Genomic DNA, 13,695 nt, shown 5'->3' with positions numbered 1-13,695 from the left:
AAAGGAAATAAAATACAGGATGACACTTACATAGATGTAACGGCTAACAAATGGCTTACTTGCTCCGTGTAGAAGCACGTCTGTTGAAAAATACCGGATCAGTTGTCTCCCGCTATTGCAGGCTCTGCTGGACACCTTGTTCTTAAACAAAGCACAAGGTAAACATGGTCCCTGTGGTGGAAAATTGGTGAGGTTTTGTTCCAGTAATGGAAATCGATCATTTCTGGAATTAAATAGTCAAAATCAATATAATGCTATATTAGGCTATAAAATATGCGTTGGGTTTCCTGAGTAAATCAGTGTTTACACAATGTGAGCAAAGGGTGAAAATTCTCTAAACACCACTGAGAAATCAGCTCATTGGAAAAGCCCTGTTTTATGAAGTTAATTTGTCATTATCAAGTTAGTCTTGACAGACACTCTTCGGTGTATTTCCTGCACTCCTGGAAGTTGCCATCATTTTACAGGGACCGAGTGTCTACCAGCCCCAGGTGCAATGTATCACGGTAGACAGGCACAACTAAGAGCTGTCACTCCTGTGGGGAAGAGTCAGAGCACCCCACTCCCTACTCCTCCTCACAGCCCAGCCGCCAGCATGACATCCCTACCCCTGACCAAAATACAGAGGCGAGGATCTCCGCTGAGTCTCAGTACAAGGCCGAACCGCAGAGCCTCTGACCCTCACAATTTACCCCTTTTGCATTACTGAAGGAAAGGAGGGGGGTTTGGGTTGCAGGGTTTGGCTCTGGCAGAGCAGCTGGCTCATGACTCAGCAATCTTTACTGCAGGGTCTCCTCTGCATTTTCTCTGTTGAAGTAGATTTGTGTAGAAATGATGATGCTATTGTTATGGGCAGATGTTAATAGCAATATCTATGCAAACAATGTAATTTCAGATGCTATGTTAAGCCTGTATCCCACAAACTTTTATGCTTCTGAGTAGGGTGAGTGAATATGCCTACGTCTCTGTGGGATCACTCCCCTGACTTGCGTTTTATCTTAAACCCTGGTGAAATAAAAGGTACTGTCACTTCCACTGCAACTCAATATTTAGGCTTTGTGGAAAAACAACAATACATCTTTAGATTCAGTGGAATGGGTTGGCAGGGGGCATTATCCAGCATCTCCTGGCCCCAGGCACAGCCTCTGCTCCTGGCTCTGCTGTGGTGAGGAGCCCAGGGGCCCCCGGCCTCCAGCCAGCCATGTCAAACATGCCAGGATCTGTGCCGGCACCCGGGGTGGTCGCTGCTTCTGCTCTGCTTTTCACCTGAGCTTTTCTGTTTGGGAACACTGTGCTCATTAATTACTACTCTGAGCAGCATGATAGATTGGGACGGGTTTAGGCTTTGGTGGGGGGTGAGGGAGGAACAGCGGTTCGGTGCGATCCAGCTTTTGCGTTGTCTGCATCTCTTCCCCCTCGCTCTGGCGGAAAACAACAGCCGTGACAAGCGGGGGTGCAGCATCGCCCGCTGCCTGCTCCCACTCGCTTCAGGAAGAAAACAGCCTGCTCTCGGTTCCTCCTCGCTTGTGTTGGCTTCCAGCAGCACGCCGGGCTTCCAGCGAGGTAGGGAAGTCCTGTCAGCTGAGCAGGTACACCTCTATATACCTGAGGAGGTCAGAGATTAAACATTTTATCAATTCATTTCCAAGGATGGGTGTTACAGGAGTGCTTGAAGGGGTTGCAAATTGTCATTGTTGCGGGGTGATGAAGTTCACCTACAAGGAGTAACTAGCCGTGAGCAGAGACTGCGTGTCAGAGTCACTTATTTGCTATTTGTTCCCCTGGATTTCCACAATACTAAGGCGGCGCCCATCCAAAAAGCTCTGGGCTCAGCGCCATTATTTAAAACACGTACATTCGAAGTTATCCACCCCCCGGCAGCCTCACCCCCAGCAACACCCAGCTGTGAGCTTCAAGGATTAAAAAAAAAGAAAAAAAAAAGAGAGAAAAGCAAGAAGCAATCCCAGTGCTTGAGGTCGCCCTCGGCCATCACACCCTTCTCTGGGGGGAGCAGGACCTCCCTATAATGCCCAGCCCCTCCTGTTCTCTTTGACTGCAACTGGGCACTGAGTCAGGACACAAGGGAGACCCCAGAACCCGGCATCAGCTAACAGCACCACCATGGCCTTATCCTGCAGCTGGACTTAGCTAAGACCTCCTCAAGTCCCCGCAGGTCACAGGGATGCGGGTGGTGATGCCAAGAACAAGGATTGAAAACAATCCTGGTTTCTGAGCAGTTAAATCAGGATGAGAGACCGTCTGCAAAGAAAGGGAGAGCTTTTTCTCAAGCCAGAAAAGGGAACGGTGCCTCTTAATATAGCAAAGGGAGTAATATAAAAAGAGTTTTCCCTATCTCCCACCTCCCATCCCTCCTACAGACTGATTTATTTTAGTGCCTGGCTACACCCCGGCATGCAGAAAACCATTAGGGTTGCCAAACGCCTGTTTCAGGAGACAATTTACATACACAAAATAATTAAGGTTTTATTTGCTGCTCCCCACCGGAGCACCTGAGGCTAAGGCTGGCCAGAAACCCTGCTGTCAGCTCCTGAAGTTTCAGCTAACTTCATCAGCTGGTTGGGAGCAGACCGTGACTTTTGGTTCCTTCCCCAAATCCTGGGAAGCTTCTCTGGTCCTGGCTATGAGCATGCCGATGGCAAGGCTGAAGGACCGGGATGCTGTGGGACACAGGGAAGGGCCACTCGAGTCCCTGCCTGTGCTGGCAGCCTGCAAGGGGATGAGTGGGGATGTTAACGGGTTGTGGCTACACGATGCCACGGCTATCAGCAACCTGGAGTCTTTGATTTTGGAGCAAGGAAAGTGAGACGCCCGCTCCAGTGGGCCAAGGAAACCTCCCCTCCTATACCAGCTTTCTTCAGCATGGAGAGACGTTAGACAAAGCCATAAAGACCACAAAGTCATGTATTAAGACCACAAAGGCTGTCTGCATGCAGTTTCAGAAAAAGCCGGAGTAAGTAAGGAAGTGTCTCTTGGGAAGAAATCCTGCAGCTTCCCCACTTTTTAATGCTCATTGGCATCCCCCTCCTAGTCCCAGCTAGGGGGAAGCTCCCATATTGCCCCCTGACACAGAGCACATCTGCAAGAGCATCTCTGCATCCCAGGCGGCTGCATGCCAAGGACTCCAAGCTAACAAGAGCTGTTTCTTAATTTTTGGTCAAATTAAGTATTTTCCATCACTTGCAACAGAATTCACTTGTTGATGAAATATGCGCATTGATGAAAATTGTCACTTTATAAATGCAGGATCCTCCATTAAAAAAAAAATCATTCTTATTTTATGGATTTTCCTTCTAATAATATTATTTTTACCTATTAAATTACATGTCAGCAGTAGTTATTGTATCATGTCATATTATGACAAGAATAATAGTTGAAATATTCTCATTTTATTTTCCATTACAATCACAAAGAACAGCTGTTATCTGGTACTACCTGAGACATCTTTTCTTTGTTCTAGATCAAAGTGGCTCCTGTCTGTGCCCTAGCAAAGCCGTCAAACCGTTTTGTTACAACAAGAACAAGAGCCACTTTGATCTAGAAACAAAGGCAAGGTGTTTTAATCAGTATCAAGCCCAAACCGCTCTTAATTAAAAAATAAAAAATAAAAATTGTTGAAGCTCTTACGTCATCTTATGATGCGTCAGTAATTGCAAGGCACGTAATGTGCTGCCTTCACAGGTATGACAGTTGGGATGGAAAAACATCCCAAGGCACTAATCAAATTTGGAGATACCCAAACAAATTTTCCTCAAAATTCTATAAGAAAACCAGATTTTTCCAAAATTCCAATTTGTGGAAAACTGAAAATATTTGAGTTTGTTCTAATTCATCAGCTACAGATTATTTCCTTTTGTGACATTTTGTAAGAATCCTGAAATCTGATGAGCTTTATACCTCTAACACTTGCTGATTTTCAAAAACATAATCTTCAAATACCTTCTGCTAAAGCCTGGTTTGTTTAGCAATGTGTTATCACATGAATTTGCTGAATTCTGTCTGAACCAGCAGATCTCCATGGGCCCAAAAGGCAGATTTAGTGAATCCTGAATATTTCAAAGGCATGTTTCAGTTTCATCAGGAAGGTCCCAAGATAAGTAACCTAAAGTTTTTCCTTAAATTTATGATACTTATAGATTAAGATAAAATTATTTTTATATCAGAATAAAGTCTTTTTTATATGAATTGCATAAAATAAACTTTTAAGAAGTCAAGACACATTGCAGAATCCTTCATTTTTAGATCATAAAATTATTATGATTAGGGATGAAGTAATATTCCCTTGATTTTCTCATCAGTTTTACTGGCCATCTCTTTCACTGAATACAGAAAGGAGAAGCCCCATCAACGCTGCTGTGCAGAAACGTTTCCTTGCTGGAGGCTGCAGTGGCAGCAGGAGAGGTAGGAAGGACCATGGGTTTAGGTTTTCCTCTGGAGAACAAAGCACCTGCCCTTGTCCTGCAGGGCATCTCTGCTTTCCCTTTTCTTTGCCACCCATCAGCCTCGATCGTTACTTTTATTTATGCAGACTTAAAGCTGTATATTTTAAAGGACTGTTTCAGCACTTCAGCAGATGCAAAGCCTAACAGCTGGATAGTAATGCAACTTGGCATCACAACAATTCTGGAGCTTTTTTTTTTTTTTTTTAATTAACACTTTACCATATTACAACAAGGAAACAGTTTCTCTTCTTTTATCACCATCATAACCCTGAGCCAAGTATTAAATAAGATTTAATTTAATTAGTTCTTATATTCTCTTCTCTGTGCAGGATTATTCCGTAACACAGGGTTCCTACCAAGCTCCCTTTCTCTCAGGGAGATAAAAATCCTGCTGATGGTGGTGGGAACACATCAGACACCTAATTTACATGCGAGACATGTTATTGGGTTATGAAAAGCAGAGATATTTTCAACCAGTCCTGCGGTTCACCTTTTGCTCTGCTGTGCATTCACAAGCTGCTCATTTCTACATGCTCTTCCGCAGTCCATGGGGATGTCACCAGCATCAGACCCCATGCTCAGCTCCACGGGGCTCAGCCCACCTTTGTGTTGCTCTTGAGAAACTGAAGCTTTGAGCTGTAGATTCAAGGTTTATATGCTGGCATCCCCTTACCCTGCTGGCATCACTCTTCTCCCTTATCCCCAGCTTTTCTCTGCAGACTAGATGAGCCAGTTTTCCTTACCCTTGTGTTTTGGAGGAAGGCAATGGAGGTGGTCCTAGGCAATGCCCCCAGTCTTCTCTTTAAGTACACTCTTACTTGGATGTGGACCTCTGGCATTTTCAGCCCCACTGGTCATTTGCATTCAGAAGGCATCCTCCAGCTCATCCACGAGATTGCCAAGTAGGACCCCACCAAAAACCTTGCTGAAGACAAGGACTAGAGCATCTATTGCACCCTCACACTTCACCATAAAAAACCCTGAATTAATCACATGGCTGCTGTCCCCCAGCAGAGCTACACTCTGTCTATCAAGGGCAGGCTTTCACTAGGGTTTGAAGACATGGAGTCACTGCTGCGTGTGCCCAGGGTAGAAACCGACCAGGCAGGACCTCAAGGGATGGAGCTGCCGGGACGGAGCTGCCTGAGGGACACGGCTGTGTGAACATGGGTTGGTGCAGGAGCAAGCTCGAGCCTCATCCCAAGCGGGAAGAGCTGTGAAACGCCGGCTGTGCCTCCAACGCAGCCTCCGACGGTCCCGGTGCTCACTCGAGCAGTAACAGCAACTGCGAAGGATGCTGCTGAAGGGTTTGACACCACTGACGTTTTGGCACTGCTAATCATGTCTCGTCACCTTGATCTGTCCCCTGGGTGACTGGGAGCAGCAACACACACTGGGCAGCCCAGACTGGACCAGGCTTTAGAAATCTTGTAGATGTTTTTGTTTTGGAGTGGGTGTCTCATCTTTTTGAGGCAGTAATAAATAACCTAAAGGTTGTGATTAGTCTTTTAAAATCAATTGACATTGACAGCCACAGCCTGGATGGAGCACAGAAAGTGAAGCCTCTGCAAGGAGCCCTTGGGAAGGAGAGGCACAGCCTTATGTCATACAGATTATCTTTGGGAGTAAAAAACTGTGCCCTAAACTTATTAGCTAGGCAGTGACTGCTCCACAAGCACATGGTTCCAGCCAAAAATGGAGAGCATCACCTTGAAGCAGAAAATTAGAGCAAAACCCAGAGCCTCGGGACAAATGCACCCAAGAGGATGAGCAGTACCTAACTCGGTTTTGTTCAGTCCAGAGCAGAAAACCCATAAACTAAGTCAGGCTGCTCTGCCATGAGTCACATCCACCAATATCACGATAATCCTGCCAGCAGATTTGCCTGGCTGGGGGCTAAACCCTGCTCGCTGCCCTCCACGCCCACTGCTGGCTCTGCCTTCGGCATCTGAACTGCCTGTGACTCGGAGCCCACCCCCTGTGGCAAAACCAATAGCGATGCTCCAAAAGTAGAGCCAGCAGAAGTTTGGCCACAAGCAGTATCTGAAGGAGACACTGAGCAGCGGCAGCATCTCTGTGAGGGGAAGGGAGAGATTGATGGGAAGAGCAAGGAGGGGGAAGAAGCCTGGGCAGGAGTGGGTGTCTGGTCCAGGTACTGGCGACAGCATGCTGGGAGGATTTCGAGTCTGTGAAAAGCACTCTGTGAAAGAAAAAAAAATCACTCGAGCAGCAAGGTGAAAGGTCTGGAAAAAGCGGCGAGCGAGAGGGAAGGAGGAGGAGGAAACGTGGGCACAGAAGTAGGTGGTGCCACATAGCAAGTTTCTGATGTAGCCGGGAAAGGCATCCAGAGCTCCCGATTCCCAGTCCCACGCCTTCACCGGGAGACCATCTGTCCTCTCCCGGGGGGAAGGAGCCCCCGGGTCAGGCAAGAGCGCTTTCCTCATCCCGTGAAAAATAGCAGGCGGCACCAAGCCTCGGCACAGCACTGCTTCACAGGGTTCCTGCCCTGGCAGCTCTGCTCCAAGCTGGGGCTGTGCCTGCTGGTACCCACTCTATGGGAGAGCAGCATCCTCCTCTAGGACCTGTCATGCTTACCTGCCTCCTAAAATGGTGGCTCAGCAGATGCTTTAAAAGCATCACATGATAGCTCTCATTTTTTTTCCCCGGTGCACAGTCATAGCTAATCCAATTCTTCCTTCTGGAATATTTTAAAGAGGGGTTTGGGTTGGGCTTTTGTCTGATGAAAGGTTGTCTTTCAGGAAGACAGACATGCCCCCAGATTCTGTTGAGCACAGACTGTAGAGCAAAGCAACTAAACAGTTCAGTGGTGGTCACTTTTTTTTTTTTTCCCCTCCAGCCTTAATTCAAAGGAAAATTTTAACAATTCGGAATAGTGATTCTTTTTCCTGGTATAGCCTGTGGTTGTGAGAACAGGCACAACATTCACCCGTTTCCCCAAGTCCTGACGCTCAGGCATCACTTGAGGAGGGCTCACAAGCAGTGTTGGGAATGCCTTCGGGCCTGTGTCTGCTGCTCAGCTGCGGAGAGGGCATGTCCCCATTGCACTGACTTCATCCCCTGGAGCTACCGACGCCCCGCAGATCACCTGCCCTCGCCCTGCCTGTGCTCGCCACAGCAGGTACTGGTGCCCTGAGCCATGGGGGTGACCTGCAGCAGCTCCCGAGCAGGGAGGACACAGTCCAGACAGGCCCTTCAGGAGAGTGCCAACCTAATGGCATGATCAAGGGAAAGCATGCTGGTGGCCTGGATGTCTCCGGTCTTGCACACCATGGTACCCAGCATGATCCAGGATACTTCTCATCTTGAGCTTTAAAAAAGCAGCAAGCTGTAGGGGATGCCTACACAGATATTGGAAGACGTGGATGCACGCACTGTTAGGTGCACACGGCTTATTATCAGCAGCTCCCTATAGGTATATGAGGTTAAGTGTCCAAGATCAGGAGACTGAAATATTGCTCAAGATGTAGCTGGTCCACAAGAACAAAGCATCTCTGGTAGGTAGTTTAGGAGCACCCCGTGGGGTCAGGAGCAGGGTAAGCAGCAGCAGGTAACACACTCTCCCTCTTCCCCAACGTGGCTGCAGAACTGCCCAAAGCCCTTGGCAGCAATGCGTGTTTCAAAGTGCTTTGCAAATGTCACAACCTGTGAGGAGCAAAATATTTAACAAACAGGGTGTATAGCAGAGGGGTGGATGGCTGAGCCCAGACTCACTGCCAGCCAGGGAAAGGCCACAGGAAAACCCAGTAGCCTCGGACCCCGTCCCCCTGTGTCCCCTGCCAGTAGCACACACCTCCTGGGTGCACAGGGGTGCCAGCAGCTCCTCGCGCAGCTGCAGTGAGGAGCAAACCAAATCACTCTCTTTCCATCCCATGGGAATGCAAACTTTTGACATTGTTCAAGAGGCCCCATCAATGTAAGCCATGCATTTACATGTCTCTGCTTTCTGCCTGTGAAACGCGGGTGCCAATTCTGCTGTGTTACCAGTAATAAACTTTTAATGCCACGTACTCAGGATCCCTTGTTTGCCCTGCAGAAAGTTTCTCTTCATGCATCAGACTCAGAGAACAAAGCACGGGCTGTTTAGCCGCAGGATTTAACCACCTGTTGTAATACTTCGTTGATCTAATCTTTTGTTTTAATTAAAAGCCTTTCAGTTTGGTTTGCATTTTTTGTTTTCTCCCTGCACCAAACACAGGCTTGCCACCTGCTTCACCAGCCCCATCTCAGCCACGGAGTTCACATCAAACCTCTTTGATTGCCCCCAAATGCATGGAAATGCCTCAAAAAAAACCCCAAGGCTACCCCAACAAGCATCCAACCTGAGACCCAGCACTGTCCAGCCACTGCTCGGTGCAGCAAAAGGTGAAATTAAATGGCTCCGGTTAAGCAGGGAGCCAGCAAGGTGATTTGCACAGTGGCCACTGCTCTTCAAGCCTGCTAATCTCTATTTGAAGAAACCAACTGCCTTTGGGAAATGAGATGGGATCCCACTCTGTGGGCACCCAGGGGATTGTATTGGACACCAAGAGAAAGTCATTTGCATGAGGATGAGATTTAAACTTGGTTTCGAGCGCTGACATGAATTCTTCTCTATCTCATAATTAAAACATCTACAGTTACATCAGAGATCTCCTGCAATGGATGCATACTTTAAAATGGCCACTTTGAATAGCATTCCAACTTTTTTCATCTACAAATTTAAATAAAACCCAGACTCCATCAGCCAGAAGTAATTTCTGGCCTTCTGAGTAGGTCACTCCAGAAAAGGAAAATCAGCAAATATAAAAATGAGATTTCAGAAGATGCAAAAAAGAGAAAAATCCAGCCACACAGATGCCACCCCTGATAAAGCCATTCCCCAGCCACTCATGACAGCTCCTCGGCAAGAAAATATGATCTGCTTTCCTTCCCATTTGCAGCTCGTTGTTTCTATCAAGCTTTAAAAGCTTTTCTTACCTCTCTGAGAAGTACAGTGATAGCCCCTTAAAACTGGCCGTGTGCTTAACACACAAAAATCATTTGAAAGCTCTGTATTCACACTATTTCTGGCATTTCACCTTTCAATGCTACCAATACAGCAGGGAGCCCTACGCAGCCCCAACCAGCCCTTGTGGAGTCACCTTCAGTTAATGTGGCCACCACCGCCCACAAGAAAGAAAAGCCAAAATATTATCTAAGACTGCAGCAAGGCTTTGTGCATACCAAACGGCTGCAGTTCTCCATGCCTTTCTCCCTGCTTTGGCAAGAGGTGTATATCAAAAGCCAAGACACCTCTGTTGCCACCACCATCCAGGGCATCCAACGCTCTTCTCCGCTTCCCCAAAGGCGGGCTGCTGCCGAGAGCTGGTGTGCCTGGCCGGCGAGGCAGCCAGGGCACAGCGGGGACGGCTGCTCCGTGCCATGCTGTGCCATGCCGTGCTGTGCCGTGCCGCCAAGACCTGCCAGTATGCGTCACAACACGCAGCGTGTCGTGCCTCACCGCTCCGTCGAGCAACAAGCCAAAAAGAAAAAAAAGAAAAAAAAAAAAAAAAAAAAGGATTCGGATCTAATATGTGAGTGGGCCGGTATGTGCAAAAGAGATGAATATGAAGTAAAACATGCTGGATGCTACAGTAATAACCAGGCACACGCGGGAGAGGCTGGAAGTGAGCCAGGGAGGGGAGATACGAGAGGGATGCTGCTGAGATCTGTCGATGCGTGGCGGCGAAGCTGAAGCTCCTGAATGAGCGTGAGGCGGATCCCGAGGCTGCTGTGCGGGTGTGAGGCTGACACCGCTTCGCCAAAACCAGCGGGAACCCTCAGCCACGTCACTCCCAGGCCGGGACTGTGCCTCCTCCCGGGCTCAGCCACGGGCTCACCAGGCACCCGGGGACTTTCATTTTGTGTATGGGGAAAAGGCTGGGTTTTGTCTCTTAGAAATAAGGGGGGTCTTAGACACAGACTGGGTCCAGTAAACTGCACTGCCCAGCACAGAGATGAGTGACTTCAACAGGTCCTCGAGAATTATAAGAAAGTGTCCCCCATTATTTCTGTATTAAGGCGAGGGACCCAGCTCACGCCCATTTTTACAGTATGGCAATGCTGAACCTAAGGGTCCCTCGGGTAGCAACTTGGTGTCCATGTGCATCCCCTTTTGGACAAGAGGGAGGAGGGCTGAGGTCACAGGCAGGCCCCCACCACCGAGCAGCATCCCAGTGCCTGTGGCCCCATCAGAGGTGGCGGTGGGAGGAAGGGCTGTCTTCCCGAGATCCTGTGGGTGTTCAACATGGCCCCTTTTCAGCAGTCAAACACACATTTACAAAGCACAAACTTTTAAAGGCATATGGATGAGTCATTACAGGGTTTCAAAATGCGTAAATATGATCACGTCCTAATTCGGTGTGTCACCAGTGAGCTACCCTGAATCTGTGGGGTTCCTCGGCTCTGCAGAAACCTCGGAAATTCCTGCCCAACCTTGTGATGAAAAAATTAATTTGTATTTGTGTCACTGCAAGCAAAGAGTTAATTTTTTTTTTTTTTAATTTTGGCACTGGATTTCAATGGAGGCTTATGTGCAGTTTTACAACCCAGTACTGCTATGTTTTGCACCACCAATTTACAACTGAGTAATAAGTAAACACAAGATTTTTTGGCTACATAGGATTTTCCAAGGTGATTAAATAATTTTCCAAATAGCTCTGAGAATGAAGCTGTCTCAAATCCCCAAGGTAATAGGAAATTAACTGCATACACACACACTCTAAAGATATAGGAGGAATTCAAATTTACTGAGAAGTAATATAAAATATTTAGGAAAGCAAACAAAATTGAATAAAACCCCTTGCAATGTAAATTGAATCTACTCAAACAGGAGCAACTACCTTCACTGTGATGGCTCCTCTGGGGCACTCCACATGCGTACCAGGCTCTGCACGGCCCCTGCTCCACCAGAGACCATCACAGATGGTGCACATCTCCGATGAACATGCTTTAAAGACCTCCGAGTATTTTGTTAAATGGGCAAAAGCATTCAGCAACCTTTTCAGCATCTCCAATTGCAGCCACCCATACCAAGAACGGTATTTTTTGTGGACTTACTCAAAGCACAGGGAGTCAGAAGCATCACAGATTTGCTGGGATGGGGTGGTTTTGGGGTCAGCAGTTGTCTGGGACACCATCTGATGACCCAAGGACTTGGCAGTAGTCTACATTAGGGCTTCCCAAGCTTGTCCATAGTGGGGGCCACCTCCACCCACCTCCCTCAGCCCTGACGCTGCTGCCTGCTGGAGTTACACAGGGGTGGGCACCCAGCCTTGACCCATCTCCTTGGGCAGGAACTGTAGTCCCAAACCACGTGAGAAGGGGACTTGCCCTTCATGAAGGCTGCAGGTACAAGCAATAGGGCAGGGTGAGCAGTCCCCGGGCAGGGACAGACCTTCATCGGCTGTGCTGAGCTGGGTGGCCAGGGCAAGGGGAGCACAGAGCAGCCAGAGGACGGGCTCTGGGAAGCCATCCCTCCTGAGCAGCTCGAGGAAATTCATATTTCATGTTCTGCTCCTTCTCTGCCCACGGAGTTCTTTCTCGTGGTGGTGCGTAGGTGTATGTGAGGGATTTATCCTTTCCCCACTGAATCACTGCAGCACAACATCTTTTCAACCCTTCTGTACAGCAGAAAAGAGCCTCATGGCATTTCTCCTCATTTTCCTGCTTAAGGAGACAGTCAGCAAGCTCCACAGTGTGACCCAGCTGCACCCTAGCTCAAGGCTGGGAAGCAGCCTGACCCCTCCTAGCCCCAGCAGAGGCACGTCTGGGGGAGCAGACAACACCCCCTCCTGCCAGCTGGCACCCCGAAACAGCAGCCCAGCCCACCAGCAGCCAGCATGAAGGTGGCTAGGGATGCTGCTGCTGCTGCTTCAGCTGGAAAATGGCTCCACATTCAAGGAAAGGAGCAGAGCAAGGGGCCCTGAGCACGGTGTGCTCTCCCCGCCACCTGAGGAACCGAAGCATTACCAAAGCATTACCAAATCCTAATTACTGCAGCAATGAGCGTTTGTGCTTTAACTAGAGGCCGCTGGAAAACGTTTCATCACAATGCCTGAACCTGGTGCTTGCGTATGAGTTTTCTGTATTTCAGAAAGAAAATGTGGAGGAAATGAGTTCTGTAACTGTTCTATGGGCAAAGCCATCGCCATGAGTAAGGACACGTCACGAGCAGATGCCTTCCCTGCTGACCCTCATATAAACTGCTTATTTAGAAAAAGACACAGGAGCTTTAGGCAGGTAGCCAGCAATAAAAATGTAAACCATGACAAGTTTTTTCGGCTGCATGAGAAACAAGTACCTCCTAAAACTTCAAATTATGATTAATGCCCCTTCTGTAGTAGTTGTTTAATCCACCAGTGCTTTCCAGCTTGGGAACTCACAGCATTACAGTTCACAGCACCTTGACAAGACACTGAATGCCATGGGCCTGACACAAGCCTGTGGGCCCTAGTAGGACCCTGTCTGCCCAGAATCACTGTGTTTTACTGAGTACCAGTCAGTCACTGCTCAGCCCAGATCAAGTTAGAAAAAATAAATATCTAAAGAGTTTTCCAATTATACCTGTGTGCAGTTTGGAAGATCAGTAACTGGTGGCATATTCTGTCCCATCCTTGAATTTTCAAGACAACAGCGCCGAGCTCCATCTTTCTTCCTCCAATTTCCTCTCCCAGAATAGGGCAAGATCACCCTAGAAATGCAGACAAAATCCAGCAAACATGAAAAGCCATTGGTTCTGATTTCCCACATTTAGCCTCCTCTGGGCTGGGAGAAGGCAGGAGGATCGCACCCTCCTCTGACCCCATCGGGCTGAGTAAATTCTCCCCTCTGCTTTGAATCACACCTGACTTCTATTGCCATCTCAGCAACATGGATGTTTTTGAAGGGTTTTGGTGGGGTTCCCCCCCACTTCTCTTTGGTACTTTTAATCCCTGGTCTGTTTCTCTTTCCTTTTCATACCCCACCTCCCATTCAGTTTCTCTCCTCCAACGATACCTTAGCACTTGACTACTGAGATGCGGGCCACCATTTAGAAAGTGAGTTGACCAACACAATTGTTGAGGGCAGCCACAGTGCTGGGCAGTGATGCTTGTCTCCTGAATTCCCAAAGATCACTTACAGTATTACCTCTTAGCAGATTTGCTGTTTGCATTCCTGTGCAAATACAAGCACACACAAAAGCAAGAGGAGATGG

The sequence above is a fragment of the Athene noctua genome, chromosome 7 (genome assembly GCF_965140245.1).
Source record: "Athene noctua chromosome 7, bAthNoc1.hap1.1, whole genome shotgun sequence".
Taxonomy (NCBI): Eukaryota; Metazoa; Chordata; class Aves; order Strigiformes; family Strigidae; genus Athene; species Athene noctua.
Note: the sequence above shows the minus strand (reverse complement) of the source record.